The sequence below is a fragment of the Amblyraja radiata genome, chromosome 8 (genome assembly GCF_010909765.2).
Source record: "Amblyraja radiata isolate CabotCenter1 chromosome 8, sAmbRad1.1.pri, whole genome shotgun sequence".
Classification (NCBI taxonomy): Eukaryota; Metazoa; Chordata; class Chondrichthyes; order Rajiformes; family Rajidae; genus Amblyraja; species Amblyraja radiata.
The window spans coordinates 65,748,724-65,765,093 of NC_045963.1; the positions used below are offsets into that span (position 1 = coordinate 65,748,724).

At 42.0% G+C, this 16,370-nt stretch overlaps 1 protein-coding gene across 1 annotated transcript in view; it reads left to right on the forward strand.

Moving 5' to 3' along the window:
- Positions 1-16,370, forward strand: part of grm1 (glutamate metabotropic receptor 1) — a 174,742-nt gene that overhangs the window by 26,082 nt on the left and 132,290 nt on the right. The gene's annotated exons all lie outside the window — the stretch shown is intronic.

Sequence of the window (16,370 nt, forward strand, 5' to 3'; positions counted from 1 at the left end):
AGGTTCTTGATGGGCCATAGGGCCAATTTCCATGCTGAATCTATGACTTGATTCATCTGGAATTGGACAAGCCTACCTGGGAAGCACAGGAATAGTCCTGAGTGAAGATGTCAAAGGTGTGGATGTGGATTCATCTGTGGAACTGGGGCAAAGGCTGTTACAGGTGATGAAACACAAGAGAGGATGACCTGTGAGTAGTTTACACATTCTCACTCTGATCGCGTGGGCTTCTTCCTCTGGGCATTTTAGTTGCCTCCCATATCCCAAAGATGTGCAGAGTGGCAGGTTAATTGTCCATTGTAAATTGCCCCTAGTGTACCAGAATCTGGGCAGGTTAATGAGAATATGGGAAGAAAAAAATAGGATCAGTGCTTGATGGTTGTTAAGGACTTGGTGGGCTAAGACTCTACAGGTGTGTGTCAGTGTAATGGAAAAATAACTCAGACATTTTGATCAAAGGTACAGGTCACCACCATTATGAATCAACATAAATTGATGACTGAGAGGAGAAGGCATCAGAGAGGGTGGTATGGGATTCGTAGCAGTGCTGTTGTCTTTCCAATATGTGGCTAAAAACTGTAAGAGCAAAATATTGGAGGGCAATCCTTATAGTACAGAGATCTATAGTACAGAGATCGTAAGTAGGCAAAGAAAGGAGGCGCGACAAAGGAACCAGGTATCATCAATATTTCAGTTGGCTCCATCAATGTCGCACAAAGTATCTTATAGAGAACAAAAGCAAACGTACCTTACTCCACAGCGCAGGAACAACAGTCAAATTCCTTAAAGGGCATTGAAGTGCAAATGCTTTTGATGTTGCTGATATGAGTGGGATTCAAACTATATGTCAGTCAAAGAGATCTTTATAAACATATCCGAGGAGGGGTCTGAAAGTTGCTGTTTTGTTAGGTGGTGGAAGGTGAAAGGAACTCGTGTTAGGATAGGCATTACAGAGGAAGCTGACAAGATACATACTAAAGGAAGTTTCAGAAAGATCAAGATGGACCAGGAGTAGGCAAATTAAGGTTTTTACAAGAAGGCCAAAATTCCTCTGATTCATCTCATTTACCTGCAATTGTCTGAGTGAAATTGTAGGAAAACTGCCTGAAAGATGTCTCATCCCAGGGTGTTAAATCAGCCAAACCTACTCTCAGTCATCCTTCCAAATGCTGGAATGAAGGCGGCTGCCTCACAGATGATTTATTGGTGGGCAAAGTGTAGATATCATGCGTGACTTCAGGAGTTGACAAGCTTCCAAGAGGAGGTCCTGTCAGAAAACAGAAAAGCTGTTTCAAATTGAGCTAAGCTGAACTCCATTGAGCTTGCGTGCTAAAATAAATTTCTGAAGGAACTCAGTGGGTCAGGCAGCATTCATTTCCCTCTATAGATGGCCTAACCTGCTGACTTTCTCCTTCAATTTATTTTTATGCTCAAGATTCATGCAATTGCAGGCATTTGTGTATCTAATGAGCTTGAATTCCCATTATATTTGCTAATGATTAAATATTGCAATATAGACCATAATGGCTTTATTCTGCGTCGCTTATTTGGTGCATCTGAAGAAGGGTCTTGACCCAAAATGTCAGTCTGAAGAGGGTCGAGACCCCAAACTTCACCAATTTCTTTTCTCCAGACCTGACCCACTGAGTTACTCCAGCATTTTGTGGCTATCTTCAATGTACTGTAATTTGTTGATGTTAACTATGGTTGAATCAGTGGCACTTTTGCCACCTGTCCCACCTGATTACATCGTCCATTTTGTGCCACAGTGATAGAGCTGATGCTGTCACTTAAACAAAGCTCTAACCTGCAGTTCTAACTCAGGATGGCCAAGAAACTGTAGAAAATTGACACAAGGGCAACCTTTGCCTGTTGAAATCCCACCCAATGGGAAATTAGACCAGGCACATCAAGTCCAAATCCATTTGAGTTGTTTCCGGAGGTGGATCTAATGGTGTCATCTTCGGCTCAGCACTCATTTCCACAATTACTGTCAAAAATTGGATTTTCAATGTGCTACTGACTACCTGTGTTTTTCACTCAATGTAAACCAAGCCCATGGGTTACCAACCCCCCTCAACCACGTTATTTAAAGGGCCAACACAAACTGTATTCTGCGTCGTATCCTATTGCCACCTCACTGCCCCAACAGTGGGCAGCCAAAAAGTTGGTCACAAAAGCAGGTTACTGAGAGTCTTAAATGAGTAAAGAGGCGAGTTGTTTGGAGAGCAGTTCCATACCTAAGGGGATGGTCATTAAGTGGGCAGTGCAAAAATGATTTAAGTTGGAGGGGTGTTGATATCTCAAAAACTTGTAGGACTGGAATGGGCTACATGGGAAGGGAAATGATCTAAAAAGAGGGTTAAGATGACGTAAAGACCCTTCACAGTTTCTTACTGCATCACACGGTACTCTGCCCCAAATCCAGATTCACATGTTCAGCAGGGAAATAATACTTATGGCTCATCAATTTTGACCATCAATCATCTATATTTGCACTAATCCTACCCAAACCCATTTAATTGTTTCATCACATACACACAAGGACCAAGTTACAGTGGCCAATTGACTTACCAATTATTTATAAAGACATTTTTATTTCTTCAGGCTATCATGATATCCTGACGAAGAACCCAGTTCCTCTGTCACCAGATGACATCCTCGCACTGCAACCATCTCCTGCTAAACTTGTCCAATTCTCTTTGTGACAGCCTGGATGTGCACCTTTACCTGGATTTCTCTCTGTAACCTCCATGAGTTCTCATTTAATTGTGGGTGTCTCCCACACAATCTAGAGGGTCAGTAACTTTACTTCCGCATTGCCACTTTCCTCAATCTGCACACCATTCAGGGCTATCTTCAAACACACCTCCAAGTACATCTCCACCTAATGCTTAGCTAGGCTGCAGCTCCCTCACTTAGGCTCCACTACTAATTACAGATCACACCACCAATTTATTTTACAATAGTGAACAAATGTGTTTCTTGGATGGAGTTCCAGCATCCTCCTGTCCTCTTCCTGTCTATGCCAATATGGATGCTCTCTGCACACTTCCAGGAGAGTTTCTCAGTCTTTCCCGGAATGTTAAACAGAACCCATCAACATTTGTGCACAACACATGCCAAAAAACATAGTGGTCAAGTAAACAAGCAAAACTATAGCTAACTACAAGCAAGACCTATTCGACCACCACACTTTCATCTAAGTAACGTCATCATAATGACAAGGCAATCATAATGATTGAAATGCAAGAGATTGCAGATGCTGGAATCTGCAACAAAACATCAGGTACTGGAGGAACTGAATGGGTCAGGCAGCATCTGTGGAGGGAAAGGGTGGAGGATGTTTCATATCGGGACCCTTCTTCAGATTGATCAAAATGATTACTTTCATATTTATACCTTCTCACTCTCAGTTCTTTCCTCTTCACAGCTGGGCCATTTCTCTAGCTTTTATTTGTACAGCCAAATGGTAATTTTTGATTAAAGGCAATTTAGATCAACAATTTCTATAAACTATACCTTTTTATTAAAACAAACAATTTAGAGTGGTATTTGTCACCATACAATGGGCTGCCAACAGCCTATGTAGGATTCAGCTACGAGATTAGTTTAGTTTAGTTTAGATATACAGCACGGAAACAGGGCCTTCAGCCCTACGTCCATGGCAACCAGCGATCCCCATACACTAGCATTATTCTACACATACTTGGGACAATTTACAATTTTACCAAGCCAATTAACCGACAAACCAGTAAGTCTTTGGAGCGTCAGAGGAGATTGGAGAACCCAGAGAAAGCCCACAGAGGGCACGGGGAGAACGTACAAATGTACAGACAGTACCCCTTGTCAGGATTGAATCCGGGTCCCTGGAGCTGAAAGGCAGCAGCTCTACTGCTACGCCTCTGTGCCGCTCCATTAAATGGAGGCTTACAAACAACTTTGATGTAGTGGACTGGGAGAAAACTTGCAACCTCTTCGACCAAGGACAAGGAAACATCGCCATTGGCAGGTTCCCTTCCACGTCACCCACCATCCTGACTTGGAAATGCATTACTGGCCCTTCGTCATCCACGTTCTAAATCCTGGAACTCTTTTGCCAACAATTTAGTCAGACTACTTGTATCACAAGACTGCAGTGATCTAAGTAGATGGCTCACCACCACTTCCTCCAGGCTTATTAGAGATGGGCAATAAACACTGTCCATGCCAATGAACCTAGGTATCTCAGAGAATAAACTGAAGCAAAATTTATTTCACTGGCAAGAGGTTTACTTTCCACAAGACCTTGATTTAAAGTAATTGGTAAAACATTCTGTAGGGAGACAAGGAGATTTTCTTTTTTATGCAGCAATTTTTCATGTTTTCATGATCTTAAGCCAGAAAACATGCTGGAGGCAGATTCAGTAGCAACATACAAAAATTAAATTGGATAAATCTCAAAAAAGCAAATATTAAATGACTATGGGCAAAGAGCAGGGAAGTGAGGCAAAATGGTTTGATCCAATAATGGTAGGCAGAGGTATCATCAAAAAGTGGCCTCCTGCAATATATAATTGTAGCTTACAACTCAATGAAATCCACATTGAAATCTCCAATTTTAAGTCACTTTCCTCCCTCTGGCTTCTCAGTCCACAACTCTTCAAACCTGTCTCACAACTCCTGCTCTTGTCTTTGGCCTTTGTTCCAACCATCTGCCTATCAAAAACCACTCGCACCTACGTCCACCTATTACTTGTCACACTTTGTCCTGCCTCTCCCCTTGTCCAGCTCTCTTCTCTCACCCCTCCAACAATGTTTGAAGAAGGGTCTCGACCCAAAATATCACCTATCCATGTTCTCCAGAGATGCTGCCTGACCTGCTGTTATGGAGTCATAAAGAGTCAGTCACACGGTGTGGAAACAGGCCCTTCAGCCCAAGTTGCCCTCTGACCAACATGTCTCATCTTGCCCACACTAGTCTGACATGCCTGTGTTTGGCCCATATCCCTTTAAACCTATCCTATCCATGTACCTGTCTAAATGTTTTTAAAAGTACACAAAAATGCTGGGGAAACTCAGCAGGTGCAGCAGCATCTATGGAGCGAAAGGAAATAGGTGACGTTTCGGGCCGAAACCCTTCTTCAGACTTTTAAACATTGCTCCAGCACTTTGTGTCCTTTTGTATAATTCCATTGGTCGACACTGTGGGATTGGGTTTGGGGTGACAGAGATTCTGTGCACTCTGATCACATTTCAGCTCCTTAGCACAGTCAGTAAAATTGACTAATAGATCACAACTCATGCAACAGGACTTTGCAAGTTCAAGCACTGGACAATTGGGAGGCTGGGATCGAAAATCTCCTCCCTGTGAGCTGTGAAATCAGCTGTGCACACTGACTGAAAAGAATTTAGGTTCATTTAAAACTCACTTTGACAGCTCCCTGCTAATGAAATGGCATTTCTCATGTGGCTGTCTAAATTTTATTTTTACACCATCAATTAAAATCTTTTAAATTGAGAACTCAAAATGAACCATTTCTGATATGATGTGATTGTTTCCCTGGTGTTTTATAGGTCCATCTAACGTCATAAAAAATTCAAGACAATCTATCGTTGTTGTCAAAATTCCCATTATAAATTCGAATGTCCTCTTTTCCATCAGATTAAGTGAGGCTATAATTACATACTCCTTCTGGTGGAGGATCTGTGCTGCCCCCTCTGGCAAAATGATGCAATTGCAGTTGCCAAAAACGCAATGGGGTGAACTTCAAAGGTTGATTAGCAAGGATTATCCAATTCATTGCTACCAATCAGGGATGAATTTCCACATACATAGGACTCATTTGTTATGACAATCCATTATTAAGGTAGTTGTAATTGAATAAATACACAAGATTATAAACCAATTCATTGCTACCAATCAGGGATTGGAAGGGGCACAAATAAGGTAGATATTGAAAATATTTTCCAGTGGTAGGGGCCTAAAAACAAGAGGACATTTCAGGTGAGAGGATGGAGATTTAAAGGGGAACTGAGGGTTGTGTTTTTACACAGAGAGCAGTTGGTATTGAGAATACACTGCCAGAGAAGGCAAAAGCAAATATAATTACTATGTTTAACAGGTATTTAAACAGGCACTTAAATAGACAAGGTGTAGAAGGACAAGGTTATAATGTGGGCTAATTGGATTACAGGTAGAAAGGTCCATTTGGATGAGACACGCCAAAAGGTATGTCCCTGACACTGGAATTTACTGAGGAAATTTGTGGATATAATTTACTGTGTGACTTTAAAATGGGAACTTTTGGGGCATTGTGTGCAAAGGCAACATTTATTTCCTACCCTTGGCTGTTTAGGCGAAAATGGTGATGGGTCAGTTTGTTGGGAGTATTGTAGTTGTATGCAGAAGGTGCATTGAATGAAATGATCCAAATCTGTAGCCTTCTAACACCCTTAATCAAGAGAATAAATATTTAAGGGTTTCAGGGATTTGGCCACATTTATTGCCCACTGCTGGTTGCCTTGGGTATGTGTGACCTCGTGAGTTGTTGTAGTCCATGTGTCAGTGGCAATCGCATTAGAAGGGGTATTCCTACATTTGACATAATGTTTCTACAGTGAAGCTACTTTTGTTTTTTGCCAGTGATTGAGATTGTGGAGCAAGGGGGTATTCTTGGTCAACTTTGATAAATTGCCATACTGTGCTCTGTACTCTGTAGATATTCCCGATATATGGTGCCAGTGATGGAGAGAGTAGAGATGTAGTTCAGTGGGAAAATCCCTGAACTTTAAATATTCAGAACGTGACAGTGTCATGCCACTTGAAGAACATTTCTTTTAGTTGAACATGTAGAGGGAAGTCATGAGCATTCCATACAATTTCTGATCTATTTCTTACATTTGGTGTAGAGTACTCCAAAGGTGTGGAGGTGAGGGATAACAGTGTTCCTTACCCCCTCTCCTGTTCTTGAAGCTTGCTGGTGAAAAGGTTGTCTTAATAACACCTCTGTAACTAATGGGCTTCCTAAAGTTAGGGTTAGAAGAGTGGAGTGATTGTATCGGATGGTAGTAGATCCTTCTCTGGGAAGTGTCATGGTCCTGCACCATCTTCATGAATGTTGATGGTGGTGATTGGGATTAAAGTGTGACGTTTCAGAGACTAGGGCCTACCTTGGCCATTGCTGGTTGTGGATGTGCCAAGGCATGGATATATTTGGCACCCAAGATGAGAATATTAATAGATAAATATCTTCCTGCGCTGCTCTTTGAGCGGCACAGTGGTGCAGCGGTAGAGTTGCTGCCTTAAGGGCCTGTCCCACTTTCACGACCTAATTCACGACCTTTTTTGCTCATGGACATTTTTCATCAGGCTAGAAAAACGCTCCGACCTACTTGATGCCACGAGTACCTACGACTAGCATCACAACCTCCTATGACCTCGTGTACAGGTCGATGCTGGCGAAGTGAGTTAATGGCAAACTCAGGCAGAGGTCTTGATTATGTCGTGCCAAGTGGGACAGGTCCCTTTAGCGAGGACGAAGAAACCTGGGTTCGATACTGACTATGGTTTCTGTCTGTACGGAGTTTGCATGTTCTTCCTGCGACCTTTTTCTCTGGGCCGATCTGATGCTGGTTGTAGTATTGGCTTGTAAATGTCCCGTATGTGGTGGAAGAATGTTATGGTTGATCGCGGTTGGCCCCCCCGTGTCCATTCTCTCCTAAAAATCATTTTAGTCTGCTCATGGCTGAGACATGCTCTGTTCTTAGTTTTTTTTTACGTTTTTGTCCTGTTTTACTGTTTTATGGTTGTACTTTTTGTCATGTTTCGTACCACTGTGGCAACTGCGTGTTAAAGGCATAGACCATGTTGTATCTCTGAACTAAACTAAACTAAAATGTCATACTCCTACATTCTTATGTCCATGTTCGTTGGTCTGTATTCTTACCCTCGCACTGCTTCCATTCTCTTATAGACCAAATATCCTTCTTTATAGTTTATCCCTCTGGTCACCCAGGTTTTACTCTATCAGAAACATCCCCCTCCTCCCTCTCCATCCCTGCAGCTTTACCAGATTATTTTGTCTGCTGAAACATTGACTGTTTCTCTTTCTCGAGAAGCGGCCTAACGAATTGAGTGTTTCTGACAATTTTCTGTTCTTATTTCAGATCTCCAGCATCTGCAGTGTTTTTTTTCCACTCAATAGAGAAATAGTTGTTTGGTCCTCCATCCTTCATTGACTACGGTAGAGCAACAAAACTTGATCAATCGGTTATAAAGTCGTTCATAGAAGCATAGAAAATAGGTGCAGGAGGAGGCCATTCGGCCCTTCGAGCCAGCATCACCATTCATTGTGATCATGGCTGATCGCCCCCTATCAATAACCCATGCCAGCCTTCTCCCCATATCCCTTGACTCCACAAGCCCCTAGAGCTCTATCTATATATTACTAAATCTCTGATCTTGACCGCTTTTGGCCGACTGTGCTGCGATTTCTGAGAGAACGCCGCCACCTACAGCCGCCACCTCGCTCAGAGCCCCCCTCCGCCGTATGAGTGCGGAGGATTTTTTCCGGCGATGAAAAATGAGAGAGATATTAATGTTTTTACAAAATTCCCCATTCTCTCTGCTGCCCCCGCTGGCGGCAGGGGGAGGGACTATAAAACCAGGAAGTGTCATGCCTCATTCAGTCTCTGCCAGACCAGGAAGCGAGAAGGTCACGGCTCTCTGAGCTGCAAATAACACTGAACGCACGTCTACTCCACGGTGAGTCCCCTCGATGCGGCTGTAAAGTGGCTGCAGCCCTTTTTAACAAGTTTGTGTTCACAAAATGAATTTTGGTTGTCGGGTGTCTGCAGCCCAATTGTTTGCCTCGTCTTTTTTAACAAGTTTGTGTTCACAAAATGAATTTTGATTGTCGGGTGTCTGCAGCCCAATTGTTTGCCTCGCCTTTTTTAACAAGTTTGTGTTCACAAAATGAATTTTGGTTGTCTGGTGTCTGCAGCCCAATTGTTTGCCTCACCTTTTTTTAACAAGTTTGTGTTCACAAAATGAATTTTGGTTGTCGGGTGTCTGCAGCCCAATTGTTTGCCTCGCCTTTTTGACAAGTGTGTGTTCACAAGATGAATTTTGGTTGTCGGGTGTCTGCAGCCCAATTGTTTGCCTCGACATTTTGACAGGTTTGTGTTCACAAAATGAATTTTGGTTCTCGGGTGTCTGCAGCCCAATTGTTTGCCTTGGCTTGGCTTTTAAAATCGTTGCAACAGTTGGATGCCTGCCCAAGCATCCATACGGCCCCCAATGTCTATACTAGCCCTCTGGAAACCAGTACCTTCATCCCGCAACTCCCATACTAGCGCAACAGACATCCCCCCACAACGGCGAGCAGTATTGGAATTGGTGGAGAGGTGGAATATTGCGTTGGTGACCAGCCCTCCCGTGTGATGCTAGGACCCAACGGGTCCCACTTAGTCTAGTCTAACTCTCTTTTAAATCCATCCAATGACTTGGCCTCCACTGCCCTCTGTGGCAGGGAATTCCATAAATTCACAACTCTCTGGGTGAAAAAGTTATTTCTCACCTCAGTCTTAAATGACCTCCCCTTTATTCTAAGACTGTGGCCTTGACACATTGACTATTGCCTGATTGTTACCGCACCTTTGAGAGTTCTGCAGGCAAGCTGTCTTGTAGTTAGTCTGTCCCTCAGAACTGTAACAAGACAGAACTGATCACCCGCCCTTCACAGAATCCATTTGATTCACATTCTATAAAGAATGACACCTGCGGAATAATCCCCTTCTTCCTCCCTGGCCAGAGAAGAGATGAGTTTCTGTTTAAAAAAAATAAATAAATAAAAATGTTTTAAAAAATGTGTAGAAAGGAACTGCTGATGCAGGTTTATACCAAAGATATAACCCAGCATCTACACTCCAGTCTGACGAAGGGTTCAGACCCAAAACATCACCCATTCTTTGTCTCCAGAGATGCTACCCGACCCATTGAGTTACTCCAGCACTGTGTCTAACTTCAAAAAGGTAATAAGATATGTTGACCTTATGCGTTAATGAATCCCAGCAGCTGTAGTATTCTAGTCTCAGACTCTGTTCAATGAGTTATACATTTGCCTTAAATCCTGTTCATGTTTTGAAGTCCAATGTACAGAGGTTTTTCTTTTGAAGATTTTCTCCCATAATATGAACCACCCCTGTTCACTGACTAGTGAATTGTGTGGTTATGAAATTTTATTTTTTAGAAAAGACAAAGCTGTTGATGAATCAGCTTCATTCTCCCGTGAACTGCTGTGTGCGATCCAAGGCCAAACCATGATCCATTGTTTTTGCTGCAAACATCACTCTGGTTCAGTGTGGACAGTGCAGACCTTTATACTGAATTCCCTTCCCTTAGATATTTCCCATTCAGTAACACCATAGGTTATGAACTACAATCTCATAGCTTGTGTGGTGTGTAGCTTTGTCCTTTGGGGCAGTTTGACATGTCTATGCTGCAGACCTTCGGATTATTTCTATATTCATGGTGATGAAGCAAGCACTGTTTTGACACTTGTGATGCTGCACATCTCCAGTGGAGTGGTGTTTGCATCCAGTCCTGCCTATGTGTCTCTTGCACCCACACTCTGAGTTTAGTTTCCCTCTGTCTGACTGCACTATAACTAGGTCGAGATGCACAATGCAGGAATCATTCAAAGCATTGTTAAGACTGTAAAAATGCAACAAATAAAATAACATTAAAACACACAAGATGAATAATACAAAAGGGGCATATCAGTGGTGCCTCAAGAAGTGTAGCCACTTCACAGCTCCAGTGAACCAGATTTAACCCAATGTCCACTACTGTTTGTATGAGCTTGCATGTTCTCCTATAACCACATTGGTTTGTCCTTTCTTCCCACATCCCAAAGATGCCCTGGTTGGTTAATTAGCCACTGTAAATTATCCCTGGTGTAGATGGCTGGTGAGAGAATCAAGGGGATGTTAATGTGTTGTCGGAGAACAGGCTACCATTAAGATTGTAAATGGGATTGCTTTAAAATCCAGCAAAGTCTATATCGGCTGAATGGTCTTCCTCTGTGTGGTAAGGAAATTGAATACGAATAGGATGTTATATGAAATTGCAAGAGATTATACAATGTAAAATACGGCAGAATCTTGTACGCTAACAGGATCCTGAACCTTACAGAGCTTTGACCTATAATTATCACATCTGCTCACATGTACTGTTCTCTGTTTTTGTGACCAACTTTTCCCACAGTTCTCTGGAAAACTATTCCTCAACTTTAAACATCTCCTGCTCTTCAACTCTAGGTGATTTTGAACATAAATCACCAGAGCAATAACCCTGAATGTGGTAAATTCTATCCATGTTACCGAGCTTTCCCTCAAACTTCCTTATTTTATAATACCTGTGGCAATTTGACGAAGTATTTCCTTTGATTGAACTACCCAGTTTGCCTGCTACAGAAACAGTGACTCGGTGAAAAAGGAAATATTTATTTTCGACCATTAGCACAATAAAAATGGTTTGATAAGAAAAATGGTTCGAGTTTGTCAGCATTAGGAAACGCTGATGAATGGTTATTACTCCAGTGACGTTCCTGACATTTTAAAATGTTAAAAGCCAATTGGTGGCATAATCAGACATCCTAATACCATCGTTGGCGTTTATGCATTGACTTGTGATAGCCATTCTGCAGAGACTCAGAGAAAATAAATGAAAATCAAGTAAACTGTGGTTGTTGAGAATCTGAATCACAAGGATAAAATGCTGGAAACACTCAGCAGACAAGACTACATCTGTGGAAAGAGAAACAGAATTAACAGTTCAGGTCAAAGACCAACATCAGAACTGGGAAAAAGAGAAAAGCAAGTTTGTCTTAAATTGTGGAGAAGATGGGGGAATGGGTAGATAAAACAAAGGGAATACTGTGATAAGATGTCAGGGTTACAAGAGGAATAAATTGTGGAGGTCATCCACTTAATGGGTTAATGAGACAGACACAAAATGCTGGAGTAACTCAGCAGGTCAGGCAGCATCTCTGGAGAAAAGGAATAGGTGAGGCTGAGAGTCAGGGGAAAGGGAAACAAGATATATACTGCAGCTGGCAATGTAGAGAGATTTAGAACAAATGAATGTTTCCCTTTCGTATCCCATTCCCCTGACTCGCTCCAAAGAAGGGTCTCAACCCAAAATGTCACCTATTCCTTTTCTCCAGAGATACTGCCTGACCCGCTGAGTTACTCCAACATTTTGTATCTATCTTTGGTGTAAACCAGCATCTGCAGTTCCATCCTACACACAATGGGTTAAGGGGAGCAGATAGATGGCGACAAGACAAACAAAGATGTGTAAAATGCAGTGCTGTGGGATGAGCCCAGCAGCTTAGTATCTGAACAAGAAAGAAAAACTGATCCAAAATCAGACATGGATGTCTTACAGCAGAGACAGGTATTTGTGTGTGTATAAACAAGCCCATCAGAAATTTTCTCAGCTGATAACTTGTTTGAAAATGTCAGCACAACCTTTCCACCCTCTCTACTCTGTTCCTAGTGATAAGATAGAATTCCCAACCTAATTTTAGTCCATTTTGATCTTCTAGAATGCGGATCAGTTTGAAGAAGGGTCCCGACCCAAAATATAACCTATCCATGTTCTCCAGAGATGCTGCCTGACCCGTTGAGTTACTTCAGTAGTTTTGTGCCTGTTTTTTGATCTTCAAAGTTTAGTACACTTGAAGGTAGAACTGCAGAGATGGGGATGAAAATAGTGAAGATTCAAAATGTGGCATCAAGATACAGTACAAAGCTTTCAGTCAGTCTGTGCTTAGCAACAGCCTTATGGACACGTACCTTGGTGTTCAAACCCTCAGTCTGAAGAACGGTCTCAACGCAAAACATCACCCACACTCTGTCTGAAGTAGGGTCTCAACCAGAAAAGACATCCATTCCTTCTATCCAGAGATGCTGCCTGTCCTGCTGAGTTACTCCAGCATTTTGTGTCTAACTATGGTGTTCAGAGATGTACCTTGCTCATTCTTTTGGCAATTGGTCAAACATCCCAAAGCGGTGCAGACTTTAGTGAGTTGAATCACAACATTATAAATGGAGGATGCTCCCGAAACAGTAAAACTGTACCCTGTTGATGGTCGTTAATCTTCAGAGGAGGTGAACCACAGATGTGAGACAGAACTGATCAAATCATTACTTTGAGTTTCTTCCGACATTTGGCCAATTCATAGGTCACGAGGATCCAGCAAAACGATTCAGTGGTCTTTGTAGTTCACCAGTTATAGCATCACCAAACTCACTACAACGTGCACAAAAACTTTCCAGACTTCGACTGACTCAAAAGTTGCTCCCTAAGATTGGAAAATTGGTCATTTCACTCCCTTACTTTACGAGGGTAGGTGAAGTAACATAAGACATTGGGTTTCTATTTGCAAGGAAGTTATTACAAAATCATTATTAGTGAGTTGGGGGACACAAGAGGCTAAAAACAAACTGCTGGAGGAGCTCAATAAGTCAGGCAGCATCTGTGGAGGAACATTTCAAGTCAGGACCCTTCTTCAGGCTTATTAGTGAATTATTGATTAAGACAAATTTGAATGGGCAGCATAAAATAGCATTTATTTTGCAATGGGGAATTTGTACCTAATAAACCAAGTTAAATTAATTGTGGAACTATCACAATATATATATTGTACAAAATGATTGCATCTTGACATGATTTAGATAGAGCTCCAAACGGCATAATACAAGATATCATATAACAACAGAAATGGCTAATTCTGATGCGGACAGAAAAAGCAAGTTTCCTGAAGATGGGTCTGGAAGACATAGAAACATAGAAAATAGGTGCAGGAGTAGGCCATTCGGCCCTTCGAGGCTGATCATCCAACTCAGTATCCTGTGCCTGCCTTCTTTCCATACCCCCTGATCCCTTTAGCCACAAGGGCCACATCTAACTCCCTCTTAAATAAGACTGGAATATGCGTTGAATCTCCTGGCATTTAGAAGAGGTAGAGGGGACCTGAGAGGTTCTTGACAGAGCAGATGTGCTGAGGATGTTTCTTCATGTGAGAATCAAGAACTTGTGGGCATAATTTAGTAATAATGGGTGGTCCAATGATGACAGAGATGAGGCTTTTTTTTTTAAATCTCAGAGGGATGAAATTCTTCACATCTTTTTTCCTTTATGGAAATTAAGGAAAGCTTTATGGTGACATAAAGGTTTATGACACCTTTATGACACCTTTATGACACCTTTATGGTGTTAGAGGTTATGGGGAGACGGCAGGAGGCTGGGGTTAGGAGGGAGAGATAGATGAGCCATGATTGAATGGCGGTTGATGTGTTGGCCTAATTCTGCTCCTGTCACTTATGAAATAGAGCCTTTGAATATTGTTAGGGCTGATCTAGTTAGATTCTTGACAAGCAAGGGGGGGGGAGGGGGGGGGGGGGTGAAGATTACAATCTCATCAGTCATCCTCTGGTTTAATGGGAAGCAGGTTTGAAAGATAACTTTCTTCTATGTTTGCGGTATAATTAATCAGCTTCTGGTAAAGTATTATCATTTTCAACCTTCCTTTAAGATATTTCATACCGTATAATCTTCCTTAATCCTTTCTGCCACACCACCAATCGATTCTTTCAGTCATGTGTAGTTATTTACACCACTCCCATTTCTTTAAAATATTTTGCACAGCATCTATTTTTGGCTGCTTATGCCCCTGAGACGTGCTCCCCTTTAAACCTGCTGCATAACTAACGGTGCTTCTGTGAGATTACATGTCTTTTTCATTAGATTTTTGTTTTAACCACCTCCTCATCACATTTCCAACCCTCTTTACCCGCATCAAGAAGAAACAATTCCTGTGGGGAGTTGCTGCCACTTTCTGGACTTTGCACATCTCAGCTGTCTTACTTAAAATGAACTGTCAGTCACGTCCCAGCTATCAATCACTTGCCAACACAACTAATCACACATCGCTGCTCAAGATCGAATGCTTTCTCTCTTTAGCTAATTACTAATGAAGTGTGCATGATTGTAATGTTTTAAGTTTGGTGCGTGAATCAGAACTTTTACAAACTCTTCCTGGATTTAAAGGGACAGGCATGAAGTGAAAACCAAACAAAAGTAATTTATTTTTCTCACATTCCCTTTAACTTAATGTGCGCAGCAGTTTTGCGCCAAATGACTGAAGTGCTCATTACTAGGGCAGCACAGTGGCACAGCGATAGAGACCTGGGTTCAATCTTAACTATTTGAGTATAGGAGCAGGGATGTTCTACTGCAGTTGTACAGGGTATTGGTGAGACCACACCTGGAGTATTGTGTACAGTTTTGGTCTCCAAATCTGAGGAAAGACATTCTTGCCTTAGAGGGAGTACAGAGAAGGTTCACCAGACTGATTCCTGGGATGTCAGGGCTTTCATATGAAGAAAGATTGGATAGGCTCGGCTTGTACTCGCTAGAATTTAGAAGATTGAGGGGGGATCTTATAGAAACTTACAAAATTCTTAAGGGGTTGGACCTCTCTGCCACAGAAGGTAGTTGAGGCCAGTTCATTGGCTATATTTAAGAGGGAGTTAGATGTGGCCCTTGTGGCTAAAGGGATCAGGGGGTATGGAGTGAAGGCAGGTACAGGATACTGAGTTGGATGATCAGCCATGATCATATTGAATGGTGGTGCAGGCTCGAAGGGCCGAATGGCCTACTCCTGCACCTATTTTCTATGTTTCTATGTTTCTAACTATGGGTACTCTCTATGCAGATTTTGTATGTGCTCACTGTGATCTATGGGTTTTATTCGAATGATCTGGTTTCTGCCCACATTAGAATGTAGTGCAGGTTTGTAGGTTAATTGGCATCTGTAAATTGCACCTAGTGTGTAGGATACAAAAGTGGGATAACATGAAACTAGTGTGTGATAATCAATGGTCATCCTGGATCCCATGAGCCACAGGGCTTGTTTCTGTGCAGCACCTTCAAACCAAACTAAACTACGTGAAATGTACCGGGGAATAACAAAGCAATGATTCAGCTTTTATTTGTTAGATATTTTGGACTTGGAGATGGCTGATGTGAATTTGTACAATGCTGTTCACAACTTCAGGGTCCTCCTAAATGTCCGATGAATACTTTTGAAGTATTGCCACCGTAGAAAACATAACTAATTTGCTGACAGTAAATGGCCCAAGCCAGTAATGCAATAATCGAACTCAATCATTTTTTTGCAAAGTTTGTTGGATGATGAATGTTGATCAGATCATCAGGAAGAAAACCGTTGCTAGTTGTCAATGGATCTTTTGTGTACACCTTAGAGATCAAGCGAACCTCCGTTCAGCACTTTATCCAAGAGACTGTCTTCAACAAT